Genomic DNA, 10,810 nt, shown 5'->3' on the forward strand with positions numbered 1-10,810 from the left:
GTCCCCTGCCACGCGTTGCTGTGACCCAGTCTGTGTATATGTGTGTTTGCGTATGTATATATATAAATATATATGTGTGTGTGTGTGGTTTTGTGCATACGTTGTAATGTAAATTTTGTTTTTTGGCTTTTTAAGTCTCTTCTGCTGTGTTTTTCAGTGTTTTTATGAGTGATGGTCACTCATTGGCCTGATAGGTGTATTGTGTCCAAATTTGGTCTCAATTTGTCCTGTGTTTTTTTAGTTATGTTAATCCCACAAGCGAACATTACATTTTTATTTATATAGAAGATGGTACTTTTTTTTTGTTCATTCGTTCAGTCATCTCCGACTCTTCGTGACCTCATGGACCAGCCCACGCCAGAGCTCCCTATCGGCTGTCACCACCCCCAGCTCCTTCAAGGTCAGTCCAGTCACTTCAAGGATGCCATCCATCCATCTTGCCCTTGGTCGGCCCCTCTTCCTTTTGCCTTCCACTTTCCCCAGCATAATTGTCTTCTCTAGGCTTTCCTGTCTCCTCATGATGTGGCCAAAGTACTTCAACTTTGTCTCTAGTATCCTTCCCTCCAATGAGCAGCCGGGCTTTATTTCCTGGAGGATGGACTGGTTGGATCATCTCGCAGTCCAAGGCACTCTCAGAACTTTCCTCCAACACCACAGCTCAAAAGCATCGATCTTCCTTCGCTCAGCCTTCCCTAAGGTCCCGCTCTCACATCCGTAGGTTACTACAGGGAATACCATGGCTTTGACTAGGCAATGGATCTTTGTTGCCAGTCTGATGTCTCTACTCTTTACTATTTTATCGAGACTGGACATTGCTCTCCTCCCAAGAAGTAAGCGTCTTCTGATTTCCTGGCCACAGTCTGCATCTGCATCTCCATCCAAAAAACCAGCCAGGGCTGACACTGCTTAGCATCCAAGATCAGAAGGCAACTGTGCTTATTTTAGAGTATTTAGGTTTCAGTAGGAATGGGACCATTTCCTCCTGCAGGGTCTGGTACTTTTAAAGGCTGACACATGCAGATTCCACTGCTGGCTTTTACTCTTACAACCCTTTCATAGAACAATAACAAAACAAAACAAAAAAATTCTGACAATATGCAGTTCCCATACTCGCCTGAGCGAAGGGTGGGGGCGCTGTTCCCTTCTCCCTTTATGAAGAATCAAACTTCAAGGCCGACCAGGTGGGCGGGACAATGGGCGGGGCCAAGCCCTGCCGCAACTGAACCCTCCGCTTCTTACGCAACGCTGGAAAAGAACAGGCGAAGAGGCGGGGCGGCGCCTGTCATATTTTTTTTGTTCGAACCGGCCAATCGGCGCGGCGCTCCGGCGGTGATTGACAGCGTGGGCCAGGCGCGGCCCCTGTTGGTGGGGATTGACAGGCGCCAAGGCCATTTGTGCCTTTGGAGGACTTAAAGCGGCAGCAGCAGCAGGAGCAGATTTGGCGGATTAATTAATTGACTCAATTAGGAGGACCACGAGCTTTGTCCGCCTCATCCAACTGATCTGCTGTTTGGAAAGAAAGGACCTACCTGCATATCATTATCATTATCATTATTATTGTGGTAAGGCTATTCTTTCTCTTGACTCCCCCCCCCCTCCTTTATGATTATTATTATTGGGATTATTGTTGGGTGATTAAAAGTTTGTGCGCGCTTTGCAGGGAAAAGAAACAAAGAAAAGGAGGAATTGGGGGGCTTGGTTCCTTTTATTTCCCCTTCTCCTCCGCTTTGTGTTGTCTGAACATGTTTTCCCCCCCACCCAATACATTATTTTCCCTCCAGCCAAATGCTTTTTTATAGGATGCTTTGGACTACAACTCCCATCATCCCCAACAACACTCCTTCTCTTTACTTGGAAAGGACTTAAGTTGCCTTTTACCCATTTTCTCTCTCTATCATCCACTTATTCATTGCTCTCTTTGGTCAAGAAGTTGCTGATTATTATTATTATTATTATTATTATTATTATTATTATTATTGTTTTGTTGTTGTTATTGTTATTGTTGTCATTTCTAGATATCCAGGATTGTTGTGCCTCTCTTTTTGCCTCCTTTTCTTCACTCACGCTGCTTTTGTTGTCATGGCACATGGGAGGGAGTTGCCTTAAGCAGCCAAGGAGAGGTGCATCTACATCTACACTGTGGAATTAATCCAGTTTGATACCGCTTTAACCCCTATGCCTCAATTGTGCCTCTCTTTTATTTTCCTCCTTTTCTGCACGCAAGCTGCTTTTGTTGTGATGGCACATGGGAGGGAGTTTTCTTAAGCAGCCAAGGAGGGGTGCATCTACACGGTGGAATTAATCCAGTTTGATACCACTTTAACATCTATGGCACAATTATTTTCCTCCTTTTCTGCACGCACGCTGCTTTTGTTGTGATTGCACATGGGAGGGAGTTTCCTCAATCAGCCAAGGAGGGGTGCATCTACACTGTGGAATTAATCCAGTTTGATACCGCTTTAACCCCTATGCCTCAATGTTATGGGTTTGGTAGTTTCTTTAGCCTTCTCTGACCCCAGAGAATGCTGAGTTTGTGCCTCAGCAAACTGCAACTCCCATGACTCCATAGCATTTGAGCCACAGCTATTAAAGTGGTGTCAAACTGCATTAGTTCTACCATGCAGATGCTCCCAAAGAGAGGTGAGGAAGATGGGGAAAAGAGGCTGTAATTTTGGGCTTGGCCTCATGTTAGCCGCCCCGAGTCCCCATTGGGGAGATGGTGGCGGGGTATAAATAATAATAATAATAATAATAATAATAATTATTATTATTATTATTATTAATTCTACAGTGCACATGCTCCCAAAGAGAAGTGAGGAAGATGGAGAAAAGAGGCTGCACCATGGGAAAGGCAAACTACAACTCCCATGATTCTATAGCATTTAGCCACTTGCCAATAAAGTGGTGTCAAACTGCATTAATTCTATGGTGCAGATGCTCCCCAAGAGGGGTGAGAAAGATGGAGAAAAGAGGCCACGGCAAAGGAAGAGCAAACTAGAACTCCTGTGATTCCATAGCATGGAGACACGAAAATGGTGTCAAACTGCATTAATTCTACAGTGCAGATGCTCCCAAAGAGGAGAGAGGAAGATGGGGAAAAGAGGCTGAGCTAAAGGAAGGGCAAACTACAACTCCCATGATTCCATAGCATTGAGCCACTAAAGTGGTGTCAAACTGCATTAGTGCTATGGTGGAAATGATCCTAAAGAGGGGTGAGGAAGATGGAGAAAAGAAAGGTTGTGAGAGACATAGTGTGTATCTACACCAGGCATGGGCCAACTTGGGCCCTCCAGGTGTTTTGTACTTCAACTCCCACAATTCATAAACAGCCTCAGACCCCTTCCTTAGAAGATGCCCATTTGGGGAGTAGTTAAGGTATGACTACACTCTAAACAAGACATGTGCAAACTTGGGCCCTCCAGGTGTTTTGGACTTCAACTCCCACCATTCATAACCCACAACAACCCAGTGTAGAGGCACCTATTTAAGGCAGGCTGAAAGAGAGAAAGGTCTGGGTTGCTGTGAGTTTTCCAGGCTGTTTGGCCATGTTCCAGAAGCATTCTCTCCTGGCATTTCGCCCACATCTATGGCAGGCATACTCAGAGGTTGAGAGGCAAGTGTTGGAAACTAGTCAAGTGGGGTTTATATATCTGTGGAAGGTCCAGAGTGGGAGAAAGAACTCTGGTCTGCTTGCGGCAAGTGTGAATGTTGCAGTTGGCCAACTTGATTAGCATTGAATGGCCTTGTAGCTACAAAGCCTGGCTGCTTCCTGCCTAGGGGGGTCCTTTGTTGGGAGGTGTTAGCTGATCCTGATTGATGTATTGTCTAAGGCTTTCATGGCCGCAATCACTGGGTTGCTGTGAGATTTCCGGGCTGTGTGGCCATGTTCCAGAAGCATTCTCTCCTGATGTTTCGCCCGCATCTATGGCAGGCATTCTCAGAGATTGTGAGGTCTGTTGGAAACTTGTCAAATGGGTTTTCTATATCAGTGGAAGGTCCAGAGTGGGAGAAAGAACTCTTGTCTGCTTGCGGCAAGTGTGAATGTTGCAATTGGCCAACTTGATTCGCATTGAATGATCTTGTAGACTCAAAGCCTGGGGGAATCCTTTGTTGGGAGGTGTTAGCTGGTCCTAAATGATTAATGTCTGGAATTCCCCTGTTTTCTGAGTGTTGTTCTTTAATTGCCCTGCTGATTTTAGAGTTTTGTTTGAAAGGTCTGTTTGAAAACAGCCTCCGGAGCACATGTCACAATTCAAACTGGAAATGCCTTGATTCATGCACAGCACATTCCTGTCGCCGCCCTCCTTCTGACCTTTTATGCTTTGAACCAACTGTGCCTTCTTCACAGAGGGCTTGGAAATGAGCGTCAGAGTGGGCTTTGCCTTTATGAAAACCTAAGCACAGCTTCTTTATTAGTATTTTTTGGATTTTCTGCACTTTGAAGGGCCCTGGCGGAAGAGAGGGAAGAAAGAAGGGAAGCGAGAAGGGCTTTGAAAGATGCGCAGGAAGTAGCGAAACAGCGGTCCCCTTTGAATCGCGCTCCTTCTTTCTCTCCTTCTGTTCCAAAAGGAGGCCAACACAGATCCCTGGAGTAGCAATCTTGATTTTGAGCAAGTTCCCCCCGGGATTAACATGGTTTTCTAACAGCACTGAACAGATGCCTTTGTACTTGGGGATTTGCTGTTAATTCCTCTGCTTGCTGCAGGTTTTGGAAAGAGAAGAGGAGGAGGAGTCTCTTGTGGACTGGTGTCAAATTATGGGAACGGGACCTGTTTGCAAGATGTCCAAGTCAGGGATGGGATTCCCCAAAGACGTGGAAAGGGAGGGAGATTTGGCAGCAAAGGATGGAATCCTCAGTGCCCTCGGTGTGCATCTGCATTGTCGAATTAATGCAGTTTGACACTACTTTAATTGCCATGGGACCATGGGATTTGTAGTTTAGTGAGGCATTAACACTTTGGCAGAGAAGCCTAGACACCACTACAGCTCCCACCATTTCATAGCATTGAGCCATGGCAGTTATAGTGGTACTGAACTGTAAATAATAATAATAATAATAATAATAATTATTATTATTATTATTATTATAATCTTTATTTATACCCTGCCACCATCTCCCTAAAGGGGACTCAGAGCGGCTTACATGAGGTCAAGTCCAGTGATACATTACAGTGATACAAGAAAATAACATCACAATAAAATAAATAAACCAATCAAGTAAAAGAAACATTACAGAACTACATTAATCTTGCAGTGTGGATGCAGTCTTGCATAGAGTTACGATCACTCTAGAGTCTAGTACTATATATTTTTTTCTAAGACACCATCAATTGCAAGATGGACACTCATTTCAGTACCACCAACAGAATACACACAACAGCACCCACGGTTCCAAGATGTTCCCCATTTTTAGAGTCCCCTTGGAGAGATAGGGCAGAATACAAATAAAGTGTTGTTATTATTGTTGCTGTGTTGTCAAAGGCTTTCATGGCCAGAATCACTTGGTTGCTGTGAGTTTTCCGGGCTATATGGCCAAGTTCCAGAAGCATTCTCTCCTGACGTTTCGCCTGCATCTATGGCAGGCATCCTCAGATTCCTCTTTATCTCACCTGAGTTTTTAATCAGTTTTTAATGAGTTTTTCTTTTAATCATTACAAGAAAAATGTAGCCTGCCCATTGTCACTGTGGTTGTGTTTACTGTAATTTTATATTGTTATGCATTCATATGTTTTATGTAATTATAATGTTGTTTATTGTTTTCAGTTTTATTTTGCTGTAATTTATTGTTTGAGCTTGGCCTCATGTAAGCCGCCCCGAGTCTCCATCGGGGAGATGGTGGCGGGGTATAAAGTTTTTAAATTATTATTATTATTATTATTATTATTATTATTATATTTTGTGAGGCCTATTAAAACTAGGAAATTGGGGTTTATATATCTGTGGAATGTCCAGGCTGGGAGAAAGAACAATTGTCTGCTGGAGGCAAGTGTGAATGTTGCAATTGGCCACCTTAATTAGCCTTTAATGGCCTAGCAGTTTCAAGGTCTAGCTTTTTACTGCCAGGGGAATCCTTCGTTGTGAGGTGATTAGCTGGTCCTGCTTGTTTCTTGTCTGGAATTCCCCTGTTTTTGAGTGTTGTTCTTTTTTTACTGCTATGTTTTTAGAGTGTTTTTAATACTGTTAGCCAGATTTTGTTCATTTTCATGCTTTCTTCCTTTTTGTTGAAATTGTCCACATGCTTGTGGATTTCAAAGGCTTCTCTGTGTAGTCTGACCTGGAAGTTGTTAGAATGGTCCAGCATTTCTGTGTTTTCAAATATCTGGAATGTCCAGGGTGGGAGAAAGAGCTCTTGTCTGCTGGAGGTAGGTGTGAGTGGTCCAGCATTTCTGTGTTTTCAAATAATATGCATTTATTTATTTATTTATTAGCATTTAATGGCCTTGCAGCTCCAAAATCTCGCTGGTTGCTGCCTGGAGGAAGGCCACTAAAAACCTCACTTCACTAGTTTCCAACAGACCCCTCAAGCTCTGAGGGTGTCTGCCATAGATGTGGGCAAAATGTCAGGAGAGAATGCTTCTGGCACATGGCCATGCAGCCCAGTGAACTCACAGCCATCCATTATTATTGTTATTATTCTTATAGAGATGTTTATATGGACAAAATAGCAAACCTTAGAATGGAAGAAATAACAGGAATATATTCTGTGGAGTATAGCCTCATGGTAGGAGGAGAGACACAGGCCGTGGCACGATAGAGACCCAACTGGTTTATTAATTGAGGCGTGAAGTTTCAAAAGCGATTGCCAGAGCATAGCCGCCTGACTTTTCTCTCTGTTGTTGTGACTGGAGCTGCAACACAGACTTCACAGCCATATAAGGGGTTGGGGATTATGCCACGGCCGGGCAGGCTAGGTTTCTGCTGTTTGGGCTGTTTTGGCAAGCCAATCCTTGAAGGCAGCTGGAGATATATAAATACAGTGGGTACCTCTAGGGCGGGATGAGCTTGCCTTCGCTCCAGACTGGCCTTGCCTTGGCCGGATCACATGTTCCTGTCTTGTCCAAGAGCTTTGCCAGTCTGCCAAGCTTTAGAGACGCATTTGACTCATGATGCTCTGTAGGGAGTATGCGATTTGTCTGTCTCCTGGTTAGCGGCTGAGCTCACGTGCTAAAGCCAGCCGGACAGAGACGCACAAGAAATGCACTTGTATGTAGCAAAAGTTGTGGCAGTCTGACTGTAATTCCACCTGCCAGACTAGGAAAAATACCCTAGGTCCCCTTGTTTACTTAGTCTCCATCTATTGACAATTGGAATGGCTTCGGACCGCAATTTTGGATTATGTGATTTTTTAAATGTTTATACCAAGATGTTTAAATTCTGTGTCTTAATATTTAAATGCTGCATATGTTTTATGGCTCAATATGGTTGTAATAATTTTAATTAAGGGGCCCCGGTGGCGCAGTGGGTTAAACCCCTGTGCCGGTAGGACTGAAGACCGACAGGTCGCAGGTTCGAATCCGGGGAGAGGTGGATGAGCTGTGGACCACTAGTGGTCCGTAAGAATTAAAATATGGTCTGCAGTCTCACTGTTACTACAAAGTTGCAACAAGAGTAGCTGGTCTTGCGAAACCCTCTTATAGTGCCGAGGATTATCAAATATGGTTTTCTGTGGGCGGGCAGATGACGACTATTAGATGGCATATATTCTGTATCAGAAACTAGAGCTGATGTGGTCTATCCAATGCAGTTTTCTGAATCAGCACCCCAAATAACCAAACCGAATCTAAAGCTGACCAAAAACTGATTTGTAACCCTTTTGGTGTAGTCCCGGTGGCGCAGTGGGTTAAACCACTGAGCTGCTAAGCTTGTTGACAGAAAGGTCGCAGGTTTGAATCCGGGGAGCAGTGTGAGCTTCCATTGTCAGTCCCAGCTTCTTCCAAGCTAGCAGTTCGAAAACATGCAAATGTGAGTCGATAAATAGGTATTGCTCCGGCGGGAAGGTAACGGCTCTCCATGCAGTCATGCCGGCCACATGACCTTGGAGGTGTCTATGGACAACGCCAGCTCTTCAGCTTAGAAATGGAGGTGAGCACCACCCTCCAGAGTTGGGCACAACTAGACTTAATGTCAAGGGGTACTAATGTTGGAGAGTGGCCCCTGGTCAGAATGGTCCCTGATCAAAAAAAGGTTGGGGACCAATGCTTTAGAAGCAAGGGACCTGCATCTACTACCTTCTCTGTGTTGGATCACTTCAATCTCATTCCACCACGTTGGAGAAGAGAAATACAGTATGACTCCCCATATCTAAGATCCTGTAGAAACCTGAAACTTGATCATAGTAAACCCTATATTTTGACTGAAAGCATTCCATAGAATTGTCCTAGAAGATCTAGAGAGACCCACACAATATTAGAGGGGGATATTTGGAGTGTGGGTAAGTTACTGTGATATTAAATCCATGCACAAGGGATCATACTGTAATTCCGATGGGGAATTAGTTGGCTTATTTCTCCTGCGGCTTTATGCTAATTTAAATGGTTGTAAGCCTCTTGGGGAGCCTGAGATTTTTTGCTGCCTGGTGCAAAACAGAAAATGGCATCTCCATTCTCGTATTCGCCTAAAGTAAGCAATACTCAGAAGTATTTTTGCACAGGAGGCAGAAAACCACACATTCCACAGTACAGATACAATAATAATGATAATAAATAAGCAGCTAACGATAAGCTCTCTTTTATAACACCTAAAATCTTCGGTTTGAGGCAGGTACCTCACTCTACTGATTAGCTGGGTCAGCCATGTTGAGCTTCATTTACTTGTTGAGTGAATCCAAGATATGGTAATGCTGCAGGATTGTGTTGTTGTCAACAGTAATCATATTTAGAAAACATAACACTAATTCCCAAGCTTTTATAATAGCCACAACTGAATTAAATCTTGCTTAAACAAGTGCATGTCTGGCTTAAAGGAAGACTTAAAAAGGAGTTCTCGAATGGGAAAAATGTTCTAAAGTTATGAGACTTTGGCTGTCATTACATGAAACCTGCAATGAAAATTATGTGGCCTGCTTGATATCTGTTGGGCTCTGAATCCCAGCATATCTAGACAACATTGCCAAAAGTGATGAATCCTGGGAATACAGTTCAAAAACACCTGGAGTGCTGCTTGATTGCTAAACCTTGCCTTAAACCAGTATTTCTCAACCTGGGGGGTCAGGACCCCTGGGGGGTTGCTAGGGGGTTTCAGAGGGCTCTCCAAAGATCAGCAGGAAACATATATTTCTGATACTCTTAGACACCCCTTTGGCAGAGAAGGATTACTTAAAGGAAGACTTAAAGGAATAGATCTCTCAGGCTGTCCTCTTCCTGTTTGGAAACATACGTTGAATCCTTCCGCCTTCCTTCGCTGTGATTGGTTGGCCTCTTAGCCAAGGCCAACCTATCACACCTGCTCTCCCCTTCAACCAGGAAGGGGAGAGCAGGTGTGCATGGCAGCGTGGTGTACAAGTGCGAGTGAGGGAGAGGGAGAGCATGCAAGGCTGGAGGGAGGCTCATGCCAGCGAGTCCATTCAAGGCATGGGAGTTCTGTGTGGGAGGGTTCGCCCAATTCTATCATTGGTGGGGTTTAAGGGGCTCTTTGATTGTAGGTGAACTATACATCCCACCAACTACAACTCCCAAATGTCAGTCTATTTTCCTCAAACTCCATCAGTGTTTAAATTTGGGAGTATTAAGAATTCGTGCCAGGTTTAGTCCAGATCCTTCATTGTTTGAATCTACAGTGCTCCCTGGATGTAGGTGAACTACAACCCCAAAACTCAAGGTCAGCGCCCACTAAACCTTTTCAGTATTTTCTGTTGGTCATGGGAGTTCTGTGTGCCACGTTTGGTTCAATTCCATCATTGGTGGAGTTCAGAATGCTCTTTCATTGTAGGTGAAACATAAACCCCAGCAACTACAACTCCCAAATGATAAAATCAATCCTCACCCCCATCCCACCAGTATTCAAATTTAACCATATCAGGCAGGCCCGTAACCAGGATTTTGATTCGGGGGGGGGGGGGATGAGTTTGATTGGGGGGGGGGGATGAGTATCTACCCTACCAAACCTTTTGTATCGTTATCTCAATACCCCCATGCATATGGGATATATTGAGCATGGTAATCAGATCATGATATGAATAAACATAACAGTTTAATGTACCAGTAAGACCTTCTCGCTAACCACCCTGAGTATTTAAGGGGGGGCTGAAGCCCCTCAAACCCCCCCCCCCTTGGCTATATGCTTGATATTGGGTATATTTCCCAAATTTGGTCCAGTGAATGAAACTATATCCTGCATATCAGATATTCACATTCTGATTCATAACGGTAGCAAAATTACAATTATGAAGTAGTAACAAAATAATTTAATGGTTGGGGGTCACCACCACTGTATTAAGTGGCCGCGGCATTAGGAAGGTTGAGAACCACTGCTCTAGGGCTCCCAGAGACATCTGGGGGATGACCATAACATGTTTGAATAGATATGCCTTTGGTTTGATTGAGCAGAAATCTGGGTTGTTACAAACATCCAACTTATAAACAACTCATTGTTAAGAATGGAGGTGAGACAACAGGAAGTGAGAGAAATCTACCCTTAGCAAGGGAAATTCACCCCTGGAAGAGTTACCATGGGGAAAATATGTCTCCACTGAAGCTTTATCACAAATCCTCCTTGTTTCCACAAGCCAATTTTTTCAAAATCCAATGACCAGAGGGACAGAAAGGGAAGTGAAATCTTCTGAACAGCAGCTCAGTAAAATAAACACCACATG

At 44.0% G+C, this 10,810-nt stretch overlaps 1 protein-coding gene across 1 annotated transcript in view; it reads left to right on the forward strand.

Annotated features, from left to right (window-relative positions):
- Positions 1-1,349: 1,349 nt before the first annotated feature.
- The window catches only part of SUN2 (Sad1 and UNC84 domain containing 2), a 44,916-nt gene continuing 35,455 nt past the window's right edge, over positions 1,350-10,810 (forward strand). Inside the window, exon 1 of the mRNA XM_060777058.2 lies at positions 1,350-1,562. The gene's annotated coding sequence lies outside the window, so the exon portion shown is untranslated. The remainder of the gene's footprint in view (positions 1,563-10,810) is intronic.

The sequence above is a fragment of the Anolis sagrei genome, chromosome 5 (genome assembly GCF_037176765.1).
Source record: "Anolis sagrei isolate rAnoSag1 chromosome 5, rAnoSag1.mat, whole genome shotgun sequence".
Lineage (NCBI taxonomy): Eukaryota > Metazoa > Chordata > Lepidosauria > Squamata > Dactyloidae > Anolis > Anolis sagrei.